This window comes from Pistacia vera, unplaced genomic scaffold (genome assembly GCF_008641045.1).
Source record: "Pistacia vera cultivar Batoury unplaced genomic scaffold, PisVer_v2 Contig521, whole genome shotgun sequence".
Classification (NCBI taxonomy): domain Eukaryota; kingdom Viridiplantae; phylum Streptophyta; class Magnoliopsida; order Sapindales; family Anacardiaceae; genus Pistacia; species Pistacia vera.
In genome coordinates, this window is record NW_022196359.1 from 275,241 (window position 1) to 291,715 (window position 16,475).

General features: G+C 36.6%; 1 long non-coding RNA gene across 3 annotated transcripts; it reads right to left on the reverse strand.

Annotated features, from left to right (window-relative positions):
- Positions 1-5,215: 5,215 nt before the first annotated feature.
- Positions 5,216-10,019, reverse strand: LOC116106774. Of its 3 annotated transcripts, none has more exons than XR_004124355.1 (6): positions 9,967-10,019; positions 8,951-9,165; positions 7,058-7,581; positions 6,735-6,959; positions 6,419-6,649; positions 5,216-5,269 (listed from the first exon to the last, which is right to left on the reverse strand). It is a non-coding gene; the product is annotated as an uncharacterized LOC116106774 (long non-coding RNA). The 3 variants fall into 3 exon arrangements; XR_004124354.1 differs by having other exon boundaries at positions 5,235-5,269; positions 6,405-6,649; XR_004124353.1 differs by lacking the exon at positions 5,216-5,269 and having other exon boundaries at positions 6,081-6,649.
- Between the last annotated feature and the right edge of the window lie 6,456 nt (positions 10,020-16,475).

Below are 16,475 nucleotides of genomic sequence, written 5' to 3' on the forward strand. Positions count from 1 at the left end.
CTTTTTGTTTGCCCAAGCCCTCCAAAGGCTCGATCATTTTCCTTTTACTTAAGCCATCATGATGCTCAGATGCTTTTTTCTTTTTGAACTCCCGGTTAGCTTGGGTATTTTCTTTACCGACCCTTTTTGGAGCTCGGAGGGACTCTTCCTACCAACTTCCTTTCGGGCAGTCACGGGCTTTTTGTGCTTAGGCCTCCCCCAAGCTCGCCACCGGTGCATCTCGTGCCAGCAATGTCAGTACGCTGCTTCATCGCCAAAGCAGCCAATGTTGTCTTGGCGGCTGCCACTTTCTTTTTAAGGCCTTTCGGTTTCTTGGCCCACATCTTTGCAAGAAAGGAAGCAAACAATGAACAACCTACTTACGCGGGAAAATAAACGCGAGCAATTTGTAACTTAAACCTTTTTCCAAAATTGTAAGGAATCTGGCCTCATCCTGACAAAAGCCATACACTTTCAGGTGAGGAAGCATGAAAAGCCTGTTGACATTACGCTGATCATCAGGAAGGTCGTTGAAATTCTATAGCCTCCGTAAGCTCCTAGAAGGAAGATAATTCTGGTCAATGTTAACTGCAAAACAAAAACAACTCAGTTAGCTCAGATACAAAGCTCGAAAGCGACCCTTGCACATGTAGGGAATCAAAGTCTTACTCACATTTGAAGCGAAAGCGTCGGTCTCCTGGGCTTCGTAGAAGAAAAAGTGAGAGTCCTAGTGCAAGACCTTCTTCGGGACGTCGACCAGCCCATTGAAACGTACCTTTCTTACCTTAGAAAGGTAGTATGTCTGGTCTTGCCCTTTTTTAAGCCTATACAGATGGACAAGCTCTTTGACAGATAGCTCGCCCAATTCTACAGTCATGTACGCGATGTACAGACCGATGAGAATGACATATGAATTTGCAGATAGCTGGAGAGGAATGATGTCGAATCGCTTCAGCATGTTATCAATAAAACGATGAGGGGAAATGGATACCCCGCATCTCAGAAGGTCTCAGAGGTTGCCACCCATCCGGGTAGGGGGTTCTTTAGAGAATATGCCCCTGGAATTATCAAACTAAGTTGCAGCGCATAGACCACTCTTATGCGCTCCAGATCCCTGACTTTAATGGAGGATTGTGGTTCTCTTCATTGCCTATGAACTGGAGATCGTGTGGGTTGACCCAACTGTATCAAAGCGCCATCAGAAGAGCCTGTCGCATCGGGGTCTGAGCTTTGCACGACAATCTCTTTAGAGACCTCAAGGGTTGATTCCCCGAGGATAGCCGAGCCCGCAGGCAAATCAAACATGCGATTGATTGTGTGACTACTGGAAGAAGACATGGTAACTGCTCATTTCTAGGTACCTAAAAAAGAAGCAAACATGTGTCAAAGCTCGAAAGATTCGGCAACCAATTCACACTTGCTTCCAGATCAAGCACCCAAGATAGCTCGTGCCATACTATGAAAGCACACAACCTACTCAGGGTCCCGGCAGCCACAACGTTAAGCCCTCCTTAAAGCTAAAACTGTTGGAGACGCACCCCAAAACCCTACTAAAACCCTAAAACGCTCAATGTGGGTACTACAGTGACCACCTTTTGACGCAAAAACCAGAAAAACGAACAAAGAAAGGGAAAGGAACCTTACTAGAGTGAGAGAAGCGTAGAGGATCACCAGAAAGAACGGCTTGATAACAATAAAACAGTAGCGGAATGTACAAGAATGCCAGAAAACTTTCACGGATTGAATGAGGATTCTAACGATTTCACCACCTTTTATAGTAGCTTGCATGGGTGACGAAAAAGAGGAGTTTAATCATAGTTGTCAAGTTACAGTGAATCTCAACCCTTCATTCGTCGAGCAATCTCTACCTTTGGACATGGCCATGTGTCGACCATCTGCTAAAGGCAACGAGTAGTCAAACTGTTACATTGATAACCGTCATCGTACATTGCCTCAACTTCGCACGTGGACAACTGTAGTCTCCCATGCACGACGAAATGTGACTGACAAAGGTTGTCGCATTTAATGTGACATGACTGCATTGAAATTACATGTTTGCCCTAACTTTTGATATTTTGAGTTTGGCAGGTATCATTGGAAGTAAACAAGTGTGAAGCATGTTGATCGGACATGAGCTCAACCCTATGAGCTCAACCAAACCCATATCCAGTTATCATTCCAAGCTTGGCATCAAATTGGGCAATAGTCTTCGAAGCTCAAAACGAGCTTCGAACACTAGGGGGCAAATGTTGTGTGTAATTTTCCCACCAAGCTTAGGATATAATGAGGATATAGCTCGACCTAGTATCAGCTCAACTTCACCAGTTGTTCGACCCAGCATAAGCTCGTCGACATTTAGCTCGACCCAGCACAAGCTAGTCGCGAACAACCCAAATGATCACTCAATCAATTCCTAGCTAACTTCAGATCCCAGATATTTCGAGGAAGACTAGATTAACAGCAATCTCTACGCAATCACAGTGCCCAATCACAAGAATATCGGAATTGCATTTCGAATCAATTGTAATCCCTTTATTTTTGCTCTTTCTTATCTACAAATATTGTATATAAACCCCCTACAACGATGGAAAAGGGGTTACAAAATTTTCATATAACTCTAATAGTAAGCTCTCACAGCAAATACAAACACAGTGGACGTAGGCTCAAGAGTTTATCTCACTGAACCACTTTAAAAATCTCTTTGTTATTTACATTATTACATTCATTATTTTTCATCGCTAATTACCCGTAATCACGCACATATCGTTTTCAATCTCGCCAAGGTCAATCAGATCACTCTGGTTGGTGTAGATTTTTGTATCAACAATTATCACATGGCGCACATGACCGTAGAGCTAAACCTCATTATTAAAATCTTACACGCTATTAATATAATTTAATTAAGAAAACCTAAAGGTTCGTTGAGCATACTATTTAAACACTTTTTAGAATAGTCTTTTTAGGGTTTAGCAAGGGTAGCGGGTAGAACCAGAACCTACGGGTAGACCAGAATCGGAATCGACACTATACGGGAAGGTTTCGATTCCATTTTATTGGAACCGACACTGTGCGGTTCCGATTCTGGTTTCGATAGGTTCCGAAACCTAGGAAAAGAACCTAAAGCAGGTACCCTACTTGGAACCTGTTTGTGTTTTGGTTTTGATTGAGAAATTTTATGTGAATTGTGATGAATTGATTGAATTCAAGTGTTGCCTAGAGATTAGAGGATTTATGAGTCATATTGGACACAAATGAATGAGTAATCAAAAGCTAAAAACTACTAAATGTAGGTTTTCTTGACTTGTTGGGGCTATATTTATAAACTTTTAAGGTATTTTTGTCATTTTTTAAACTAATAGGGGGTAATTAATTCTTTACAGGTTACCCGAGTAAGGAATCGGAACCTGCATTTCAGGTTCTGGTTCCTTGAATTTCGGTTCCGGTTCTAGTTCCTTTTTTGGGAACCTGCACTGTGCAATTCCAGTTCTGGTTCCGATTCCAATTCCAGTTCCCCTGAAAAATGCAGGATACCCGAAACCACTCATCCCTAAGCATTTTGGAAAAAGTTGAGTTGAGTTGAGTTGTATTTGATAGAATAGGATTTGAATTTGAAAATAAGTTTGGTACATTATTTGAATATTATATTAGAGTTAAATAAATTGGTGAATAATTGTTTGGTATATTTTTTCAAAGAAGATTTTAAGATAGAATATTTTGGTGCAATTTTAAAAAAAAAAAAATTATTTGATTCTAAAACTTTTCAATTTACATTTAAATAATATTAATTAGTTGTTTGGTAATTTTCTTATCACTAAATTAAAAAAAAAAAATTTCTCCATAATAATTTGTTTTAGGGTGTGTTTGTTTTATTATTTTGTATAGGATTTTAGAAAAAGTTAGAATTTAGTGGTTATTACGAGGTAGGATTTAAAAATTAACAAAAACACCTCCTAGGTTTGTTAATTTAGCTAAACACTCATGTAATAAAACATTGAAAATTAACAAAAATACCCCCACCCACGCATTAAATGCCAGCAATGCGTTGTAACTACAACATGCAATGTATAGCAATTGCATTAGTCGCAAAAAGTAATAAAGTGATAAGTAAAGTATCGTTCCCACAAGGATTGGTTATTAAGCACTGAATTTTCCTAATTGTTCTCAAGTTAGAGAAACCAAAAGGTGTTTGGATTTACGGGAGAAGTTTAAACTAAGATGGAAACAAAATTTACTAAGTATTTAAAAAGCTAATTAATGAAAGCAAGATTAAAACAAGAGTAATATCAAGTAAGGCAAACGGTTGGGGTTTTGACTTCATTAGGATTCTATGAATTAATCTACGAATTATGCTACTTCTACACTCACATACACGGATTGTAAATCGAACTCCCTAATGTGTAAAACATACCTTCTCAGGCTATGAATTCCTACTTTTCCCTATTAAGCTTCCACACCCAACAATTTGAAAATTAATAGATCCAAGTTCATTAAGCTAATGGAATCCTAGATTGATTTCATTGATTCTCAAACCTATCTCTAGTGTTCAATATAACAATGGTGATTTCCCTAAGAAGCTCATACATGATTCATTTCTCAATCTCATCATGTTCAACAAATACTTTCAAGAAAAATAAGAGAAATCACAAAATCCATGCAATAGAATGTAGAAACAACACTAATTCATTGATTAAACAAAGAAATCCCAAATTACATCAAAACTCTAACCCAAGATGAGTTAGTTCATACTGAAATTAACACAAATCGAAGTAAAAACAGTGAGCAATGTATTCAACATATTCAAACTAAGAAAAGAGAACAAAGATCTTCCCTCTTTGACGAATCCACAAGGTTCAATCTTAATCTTCTCTCCTGCTTTCCCAAAATGTTAAACTTACTCTAAAAGTGATGAACCCTTCTAAAAATGGCTAAGTTTTTCTTATATAGTTGGTCCAAAAACCTAAAAACTTTCCTAAATTAAAACTGTGCGTTTTGAATAAAACTGAAAAACGCAGACTTTGTCAAGTTAAGTCGAAATCTTATGTCGAGCGTCTATCACCGCGGCGAAGAAAGAACTTCGTCGCGACGAACCTTCCTGAACAATTCTGAATTTACAGAATTGCCCTCCGCTTGCTTCCTTACTTGAATCTTCAATCTTCGATGCTCTCCAATGGGAACAAGCTTCATAGTGTTTCAAATCTGCTTCAGAACTTCCCCGAATTTTGAGATTTGCTTGCTTCTGGGTCCAAAAACTCGATTCCGCTCATTATTTGCTCAAAGTGCACGTTTTGGCCTGAAACATAAAATATGTGAAATTAAGTTACAATTCAAGCACAAACAAAATAAGAAGTATCCAAAATCCGGCCAAAAAGCCTAAATAAAACAGTATAATCCTCGAATTATCACCACCACCACCGTTAGAGGATGGTCGGGGTCACTGTATCAGAGCATGATCGGCTGGATTTGGCTGGTCGTGCACCAATTGACCTTTTTCGGCCAGATCCACTGTGGATCTTGCTAGAAAAGGCCAGATTTACAACCAGATTTGACCACATTTGGTTGTTAATAACAACCAAATATATGTCCATCGTTGATGGTCAACGACGACCATATCTTAGTCATCATTGATGGTCAACGACGGCCATATGTTAGTCATTGTTAATGACTAACTACGGCCAAAGATCTGACTGTAAGATCTGGCTGTCAACGGTCAGATCTTTGACCATAAATTTGACCTTTTTTTGTCAGATCCACAATGAATCTGACTGAAAAATACTAGATCGACATACTATCGGTCAAATCCAGCCGATAGTATACCATTATACCAGATTCTGGCCACTTTCCAATGGTGGTGGCCGAAATCTAGCAAATGTGGGTGGGTGGATAGGTGGGAGTGTTTTTGTCAATTCCTAAACCCTTTTTTTTTTTTTTTTTTTTTAGTGTTTAGTTAAATTAGCAAACCTAAGGGTTTAAAAATAATTGAATAAAATAAAATATGATTTTTAGAATAGGAAAACAAATGTGTATTTTGAGTAGGATATGGATAGGATAGTGCAAAAATAATTAAACAAATAGGTCTAAACTACTAATACATCATTTAAAAACATGGCATTAATACATATCTATATTAATAATACGAAGCTACTAATAATCATCCCTTAGAATCCTTCGTACACTTATATTCAACTAACAATTACAACATGGATTCATGTTGTGCCCACATAGCATTAGTTATTTATTCCTTAGAGTTCCCATGTTGTCTGTATTACGTTGATGCGGTTGATTCGAACCTGCCCCATTCCTTTCAGTTTCTGCCCCGTTTTCTAAATCAAAATATCCTTCCTCATAAACTCTATGGGCATTAAACTTTTCTAAAATAGGGTCTGCATATTGAACCTTCTGATAAAATTGTGAATTACACAACATACCATAGCAATTTTACCTTGCGTCTCCAACGAGTAATTGTTCATGCCATCAAGAATACGAAACCTTTTTTTAAAAACACTAAAGGTTCTCTCCACAACATTCCAAAGCGATGCATGTCTGTAATTAAACAACTGAAGGGGTCTAGAAAGGTTACGACACACATCGAGAACATAGTAGGGAACTCGTCTATGTGGGCCAAGGAACTCACCTCTGTTCGCATAACCCGCATCTACTAAGTAATATTTTCCTATAATAAAATATTGAATGTTATTTGCAGATGTATAAAAAAATGTTTACAATTTAGCTAAAATACATAAAGAAGTTAGCTATACCTGAAGGAGGATGCGGGAAACCAGAATCAGGATTGTCTAGAACTAAATTTAAAATTCTTGAGTCATGGGCAGATCCTTCCCGACCAGTGACGACATAAGTGAACATCTTGAAGTCACATACAACCATCACATTCTACGACAATGTTCCTTTAAGATTCTAGTACATTTCAACTACCTCAATTGGTGCCCAAGCATGTACATGTGTACAATCGCTCCAATACAATCCTGTCAACAAAATTGAATTTTAATAATATGGGAAGACTAACAACATTTATAAAACGATAAACTTAACTACTAACTAATTAAAAATAATAAAGAAGTACCTTAAAGAAAGGGTAATAGTTTTGGTTGGTCGATATCTCCAATGGAACATCATTAGAGTCAGACGACTTGATAAACTCTGACTTCAACTCTAATAGTACATCACAAACTGCATAGACATATCTAGAGATTGTCTCACTAGAATGTTGGTAATCCTCCATGTAAGTACTATGTGTCTTGTTTTTCTCTACTGTTGTATAAAATATCATAACTTGCTCTTCAATACTCATGTGCTTATTACTCGTAATTCGCCTTCTTGTGCCAATATATAACATAAGGTCTGGAAACATCGTTTGCCCATGCGAAACTTATTGTACATTCTTGCAAGATGACCATTTAGTAGTTCCACCATATAATCATGACAATTTAGTGCAAATGTATGTCTAGGTTGACGTCCTTGCATGCTAAACTCCGTTTCATACGCAATGGCCCCACACAATGTGACTACAACATCTACATATAATTCTACTTCTTCACTTTCATTATCTTGATTACGGTTTGTAAGGCTAGATGACACCATCCATACCTATCCATTTGTAACAATTTGTTCATTAGTTAATATTTTTTGTAGTACTTAGCAAAATATGAATAACATTCAATTTTTAAATCTCTTTACAATCTCCAACATATATGAAACATGTTCCTTCACATTGCACAACACCACAATTTTTCATCGGTTCTTACAACAAAGCAAGTGAAGTCTTTAATATAAAGCTAGTAAAAATAAAATCTCTCAAATGTCTAAGGAATAAGTCTCAACTAACAAGTAAAAAACATTGGTTCAATAAGTAAGACAAACAGCCTCATCTAAACACAACAAAAGTCATTATAAATCCAAAATTCCCTTTGCTTGGGTGTCATGTTCATCATTATCTCACGCCACTCTAGGTTGGCAACTAAGAACTTCACAACCATCAAAAATATCTTTACATCTAGTTGCATAGTTTTCAAAATGTCCTGACAATTTTTCAGCGAATATGGATATGTCCCAACAATTGCATTCTCTTCGATCCCACTATCGGCATTGCGATATGATGTCACAGATCTCATAGTCCTATTGGAAATAGCTTCTACCAATTTACCAATCACACTCACTAGTGGGTTTCCCCGAACGTCTCTTCTCTTCCTATTTACGGATCGGCTAGATCCAGACATGTTAGATAGTTTTTCCCTAGTTGATCTATCTGGATTAGGTTCAAAGTCATCTTCATCCATGTTCGCCTTGACAATATCGGGAAAAATCAAGTTAGATACTGCTGGTTGAGACACAGATGTGTAAGCAAATCTGCTAGTTGCATTTTGCTTTTCAAATATAACCTCATCTAACTCTTTATCAACAAGTCCCTTATGTAGGAAGTGTTGCACCCCTGGGTTTTGCTATTAATAAAAACAGACATACATTAATTCATATTCCTTAAAACAATGCATACCAGGTACTGTGTTATAAAAATTGAAAAAAAAAAAAATATGTTTTTTACCTATAAATATTCTTCCCAAATCTATTTAAAACATATTAGAGTTTGCAACTGATGATCCCAACCGAACCCCACATGTTGAAGTAGAGCATGCCAAGAGTGATACTAGTTCTGAACCAAAATACTTAGAAGATAATTGTCTGACTTCAAGTTTCTTCCCAACTATATATAATACCTTATCACTAATAATCTTGTAATCAGAAGATTTAATTGAAGTACCATGGGATGTTTTCGTACACTCAACCAACAAAACTAAAAACTCATGGGTGACATTAGGGGTCCATTGAACGGACTCACTCATCTAATAGCAGTAGGGTGAGAACAACAACCAAGATTGAAACATTGTTACAATCAACACACATATCAAGTCAAGCATATGCAACTTAAAAAATTATAAACTAATCAGAGAGAAATTATTACCTCGTTTGATCCAACACTACTTGTTGTGGTAAGTACAAGGGATACTACTGGCAAAGTAGACCAACATGGTCTTTGGTGTCTCCAAGTGTGGAAAAATGTCAAAACCTTTTCCTCTGTTGAAAGTGATAATCAATCCTACGACGATGGGCTATATTACATGAACCTTTGTTCATAGCATCGTAAATAGTTATTATGATCAAATTAGAGTTGTCAATCTACAAAATGAATAATACATAAGTTAGAAAAATCCCAAAAAAACCAATTTAAATGAATAAATAAATAAATTGTAAGTTACTAGAATGTGGGGTGTAAAGTTTTCTTTTTATTTTTTCTTCTATACAAAAGGGATGACATTTTTTTTACTCACTGTTGCACCCAAAGTTTTCATGTAAACTGCAAATTCTTTGAAGTGTGTTTTTCTACAGTTGAGGTTTCATGCAATAATGCAAATCTATTGATTTATTTCTTGTTTTGTGCACGAAAAATAACATGGCAACTCCTATCACAATATTAAGAGTTAACAAATAAACAAACAGTGTAAAAGAGTAATTGAGATTGAAAGAAAGATAAAATAAAATTTAACAAAATTGGACAAAAACTTGCACTCTTTTGGACATGCCGTTCTTTAGGATCATCAACTCACAACCATAACTCTTTCACTATCATGATTATTTATGGCCAAGGCTATGGGCATAGCCATTGCCAAAGCAACCATCATCAACTTATAACTTCACAATTAATTCATCACAAAACATAAATATGAATTCAACATCATAATCTATCAACACAAAATGCCATTTTCATAACCCATTTATAGCCCACTCAGGCTATTCATCGCACAAAAAAAAGCAGCTCAGTAGCCAAGCACCTTAACACCAAACACATTAAAAAATCTAGCTCCAAGCCCCCACATAACCACCCAAGCCAACCTTTCCTTGGGGAAAAGTTCAAATACTACAATTATGTGCTTATTGAAAAGAAATTACCAAGAACAAAATAAACGGTAAACTATATACCTGGTAGTCAAAGCCCATAAATAAGGCGTGACCTTTCCTCTAGCAATTTATCATGAGACAAAGAGCAAAAAAATCATCAAGGATCTCTATTGATACAAAGCACACACAATGACATTAATTAAACAAAAACACAAAGACAGAGTTTACGGGCTTACAAATGTGAGCCGGAGCTGAGCCGAAAGTGAGAAGATCAGAGAGATGTGAGATAAAAGAGCTCAAATCGGCCGGATCTGAGCTGAAAATGGGCAAGGGAAGGTCTGTTGACGGAAGGAGAGAGAGAAAGCACAAGAGAGAATTAGGTGGCTTTCACGGGTCGAGTGATGGAGTGAAGAAGAGTTGAAAATGGGTGCAGGAAGCTCTATTGACGGAAGGAGGGAGGGAGCACAAGAGAGAATCAGCTGGGTTTCACAAGTCTGGTGAATGAGTGAAGAAGAGCCAAAAATGGGTGCAAGAATCTCTATTGATAGAAGGAGAGAGAGAGTGTGTGCGCAAGCGAGAGTCAGATGGCTTTATGGCTGGTGAATGAGTGAAGAAGAGCCAAAAATGGGTACAGGAAACTTTGTTGACAAAAGGAGAGAGAGCGCAAGAGAGAAAGAGATTCACGGCTCTGGTGAATGAGTGAAGAAGGAGAAGAAGAAGAAGAAGAAGGAATAAGGGAGTCAGAATGTGTAAGAAAAAGTAAGAAAAAGTAAACGAGGGAGACTACTCACAATAGGAATATTTAATGGATTACTATTTTGGGTAGTCTTTGAATTGAATATTGTAACAGATGTGTATTATACTGTTCTAACTATGCAGGAAAAGTGGAATAGTATTTTAAAAAATGTGTCAGATAGAGCCTAATTAATTCTTTTAAATTATAATAAATATATTATTACGGCTTTGTTTTTGAGTTCTCAACCCAAAACACGTCTTAACAATTTAGGAGTTCACATGTTATTAAACTAGTCTTAACCTTTCCTTCCCAAACAATATGAGATATCACAAATAACACTAAGTCTTCATGAGGGTAAGACAATGCAACAAGAAAAAGACAATAAAAGGGGAAAATGAAGCAGTGCATTAATTCTGCCCTTATAAGCCTAAGACCCAACCCATGTCTATCCAATGTGGGAAGTGACATTCTCCCCCACCCGATTATGTGACACCCTCTAAAAGATAGCCTATTAGATGATACTACCTCTTGCTTATAACCCTAAGACCTAACCCATGTCTATCTGATGTAGGAAGCAACAGTCTCCCCTACCTAATTATATAACGCTTTCGTCATGATCATTGGTTGGCTCGACTCACCATTGCTTGGTTTTTAAGGAGGTCCATTTTAGCAGTCCAATTAACACCCAACACTATCTCTGGCACTGACTCACCCTTTTGGTTGGTTCCTAGTTGGATTTTAAGGAGCTCCATTTTAGCAGTCCAATTAACCATCGACACCAACTATGGCTTTAACTCACCCCATTTGGTTGTTTTGACACTATCTTTGGCACCGACTCACCCTTTTGGTTGGTTTTGGGGCCCTTACATAGTAGGATAACTCACCCATTTAAGAAGCTCACATAATGCTTAAAAGGTTGAAAATCCGTTATTGTACAAATCTACAGTCTCTGCCTAAGATAAATATGTAATATGGTCATGGTTGCTGCATACTGCATACTGCAACTTGAGAACTTGGATATTGATGGTTGTCCATCTCTTACGTACGTTACTGCTAGAAAATTACTTTATGGCCTTAAAATAATAAAGATTTCATATTGCCCGATGTTGGAACCCTTTTTTGGAGATGATGCTTCTCAATAATAAGTCACTTGAATATATTGATATACGGAGGTGTGGAATTCTAAAATCCATTCCTGAGTGCTTGTTCAACCTTTCTTATCTCAGTGAGATACATATAAATAATTGTCTAGCTCTGAAGTCCTTCCCGGAAATTGGACTACCTATCCCCTACCTGAAAATGTTGTATATCTATGATTGTGTTAATCTCAAGTCTCTACCCTTTGACATGCAAAACCATACATGTCTTTAGGATTTAACAATATGTGGTTGTCCAAGATTGGAGTCTTTACCAGTTGGTGGTTTGCCCCAAAAATTTTCTTCATTTGGGATATGGGATTGCAAGAATCTCAACAATCCTATATATGAGTGGAAACTACACCGATTGACCGCTCATAGAGATTTTAACATTTCTGGTGTATCTTTTTGTACATAGTTTCTTTTCCCAATGATGCATATTTGCTCTCTGGAGCTTGTGTTTCTCTTTGGATTAGAGAACTGGAGAATCTGAAAATCCTACCTAAGGGACTCAATATTCTTACCTTGCTTGAAGAGCTAGAGATTGTTGATTGCCCTAAGCTTCAGTCCATGCATTGGGAAGGTCTACCCGCTTCACTTGGAAAACTCAATATCATGGGTTGTCCTCTTCTGAGTTAGCAAATCTTCATGGGTAAAGGATCCAATTGGCCCAGGATAGCTCACATTCCTACATAGAGGTTGATGGCAAATGCATTTCATAAAATGATTTCAGTCTTTTACAAGATTGAGCAGAAATGTCAATCCTTCCTTACTTTTGACCAGGTAAAATTTATTCTCTGTTCATGAATCTTATCTCATATACTTACTATGTTGCTATTTTTCATTTTTGTTTTAATTACTAGATATTTCTGCTGTACATGTAAGATGGCAAAGTAGAAGCAGCAAATGGATTGCCTTCGGTTCTGATGAGTAATATGTTATGTTAACATGGTTTATTTCTAGTTTCAACAAATGGCTTTTCTGAGAAGCTCTCTTACCTTTGCAAGAATTCAACCATAGGATCATCACCTGTATCTAACAGTTGAAACTGGCAATTCAATTTAAATGAAATTTGAATTGCAGTGAACTTCAAGAACATGCAGTGCTTTAGGGATACTTGATTTGGTCAATGTTGATGATTCCAAAGAAATAATTAATTAATGGAGCATGTCAAATTTAAGGTATAGACATTAAAAAAAAAGATAGTCATAGTTTCTGTTAGAGTATGTGCCTCCTTAGAGCCAATCAATTATTAAAAAATTGACTCTATAATAAATGTTTATTTATAAATAAAATGCATATTCTTTTATATCGTGTATGTAATGATATATGTCCTTAGGATAGTAGAATCATGATAAGGGTATCAAGTATTTCAAATCTTAATAGTGAGAACCATATGATCACATATGGTGGCAATTCTAGAAACGTCCATAGCCCTAATATTATTCTGACCAAGGACATAGATAATACGGTAAGGCTATCATAGTGCTGAACGACCCTATCGAAAGGTAGTGACTGATCTCATTTGTCAAGGTTGTTTGCCAACAACCTGGTGCAACGCATGGGTGCTTAGAGGCAAGTTCACTGGATAGCCCCACAAGAGGATTCCATATGGATGGTAACCGTAGTGTCTATGGAATAAATTCTCTAACGGATGGTGGTGCATGTGATCCTTAGACTTGAGATCACCAGAGCGCCTTGTGCACCAATTAGTGTAGTTTTACACTAGCCCAACGTAGTTCTATTCAGAGCTATCAATACGGTAGTGATTGGCTATATTGAGAAGTGTGTCGAGACTATGGTGGATCAACAAAGGATTCATCACTCCTGGGAACGGGAGAAGTTATCTCACTAGGTAATTCAGTAAATGGCAATGACACTAAATCTATGGTCACAGTGGGGTTGAGTTGATGCTCAATCCAATTTAATATTCTTGTCATTAGTCCAGTAACTGAATACAAACATGTAGAGGATATCTGAGGTTGAAACTATTTATGTACCTCAGTCTTGATGAGATAACAGTTGATGAAAGGATTTGATTACACAGTAACCAAACTATTGACAGGCTGTGGTTTCGCTGAATCCGAATCTATCGGGTAGCCATGATGCCTTGTTGAGGGCCAATCTTGGTTTGTGTGTAGTGAGACGATTAATTAGTGTTAATCACGATGCCACACACTGCCGATATGATGAGGAGCCTACAGATCACACACTTAGAAGATAATTTAAGAATTAATTTGTGAGAAGGGTATTTTCGTCTTTTAGGACAAAAGGGTATTTTGGTAATTTTATATTGCAATTAAATTTGCTGAGGTTGTTGCCTGTATTTAATTTTCATATTAAAATTAAATTAGTGAGATTATATTTAAATATATCTTTGTATATATTTAAATGAATCATTATTATTACTTAAATGTTAATATATTATTATATATTAATTGATTTTAATTATAATAATAATTAATTAATTAAAATACCATAAAGGGTGTGTTTGGTTGCAAGGGTGAACTAGGGTGGGAGCCCATGACTATTCCTAAGTGGAATAGGGTTTTAATTGTTGCACTATATAAGTGTAATTTAAAATTAAAACAAAGTAGAATTATTCATTCAATTAAAACCCTGGCCACCCTATCTCTCTCTCTCTCAAGAAGAAAACTTTTCTTGTTCTTCTTTCTTAATTCTTGAAGCCCTTGATTGTTCTAGCAAAATAATCAAGGGTTCTTCGGATTATCTTCGTGTGGACTTCCGTGAGTGCGATCCTATTTTGGATTGATTGGTGAAAAATAACGTGAACAGTAACCATGAACAGTTGACGGTGAACATTAATCGTGAACAGTACCGTGAACAGTGTTGCTGTCCGAAATCAAAGATATTCGAAGGAGCCTCAAAACGTACGTAAATATTCTAATCCTTGAATGGATTTACTTTATACAGATTTTTGTTTATAAACATGTAAACGGTATAATCTATACTCGGATCTAGGCAAAGAAAGGTAATTGATTTAAAGATTGAATTTTTTGTTTTCCCCTGCATATGGTAGATCAATTACTTATAATTTCAGCCTAGAAGATGTAAACATGCTTGTAATGAAAAAGATTCCCACAACTCAAACGCAAAATTAAGTAAGCAACTAAAAATAAAGAAAACCAAAATACAAGAATTTTAAAGTGGTTCAGCCCAATCAATTTAGCCTACATCCACTATCCACTATCCACTCAAATAATCCACTAAATAAAAGCTTACAACTATGCAATTTCTAGAAGAGAAAAAATTGCAAACTCCTTATATTATCCCAAAAAGCCAAATTACACCTTTAATAACGACCCACAATGACTATTCTTTTGGTGTTTATCTTACACTTTTTGAGATACTGTAAAAGCCCAATCTACTAGTCTATTTAAAGGAGAAAGTCCCCTTGCAACTCCCTTTCCCAAGAAATATGAGATTCAAGGCACAATCCTAATAATTCCTCCCTTGACTTGAATCCCCAATCATCACAGTAGCATCTGAAAATTTTACTCGGTTGACAGTTTGCTTTTCTTTCACAACAGGAATTGGAACAGCTTTATCTTTTTATTTCTTACGACACACACCTTCATCAACCAAATATAGTTGTTTTTCATTCCTTTTGCCTTGCAAAATCAGAACATATATCCACGAGAAGCCAACTCACCCAAAGAAATCAAACTATGACTGCAACTCGGTACATATCCACATGACGAAGATTCTTAACAACACCATTGTGAAGCTTGAGACGAATGCTACCAATGCCTTCAATCTTCACTTTCTCATTATTATTGACAACAATATTTCCATACTTTCCATATTATTTCAATTCAACAAATTAATCTTTATCATTACAAACATGCATAGATGTAATAGAATCTAAAACCCAACCTTTTTCACCCTTTGAAGTTTGAGTTTCATCTTGACATGTTACCAAAAATTCACCTTCATTATTAGCAACCCAAGCATCATCCTTCAAATCCTTCACTTGTTGAGTCTTCTTGAAAGCAAGCATATCCTCCCATATCCTCCCTTAATTTCTTGCAGCGTGATTGGATATGCCTCTTCTTTCTACAACAATAAAACTCTTTATTACTATATGTTGATACAGAAATCTACACCAACTAGAGTGATCTGATCGACCTTGGTGGGATTGGAACTAGTGTGTGCATGATTATGGATAACCAGTGATGAATGTAAAAAAAAAAAAAAAAAAAAGTAAATGACAAAGAGACTTTTAAAATGGTTTGGCGAGATAAACTCTTGAGCCTACGTCCACTATTCTAGTATTTGCTTTGAGAGCTTACAATATGAGTTCTATGAGAATTTTCTAACCCTTTTTTTCATCATTTGAGGGGGTTTATATACAATGTTTATACAAACGAAAGAGAGAAAATGAAGGGATTACAATTGATTTGAAATGCAACTTTGATATTCTCGCGATTGGGCATTGTGATTTCACAAAGATTGTTGTTAATCTGATTCCTCCTGAGATATTTGGGATTTGGAGTTATCTGGGAATTGGTTGAAAGATCGCACAGATTGTTCGTGACTAGCTTGTGCTAGGTTGAGCTAGAGCTCGATGAGCTTACACTGGGTTGGACAATTGTTGGAGCCAAGCTGGTTCTGAATCGAGCTACATCCTCGTGGTAACCCGAGCTCGGCAGAAAAATCACACACAACATCTACCCCTTACTGTTCGATGCTCGTTT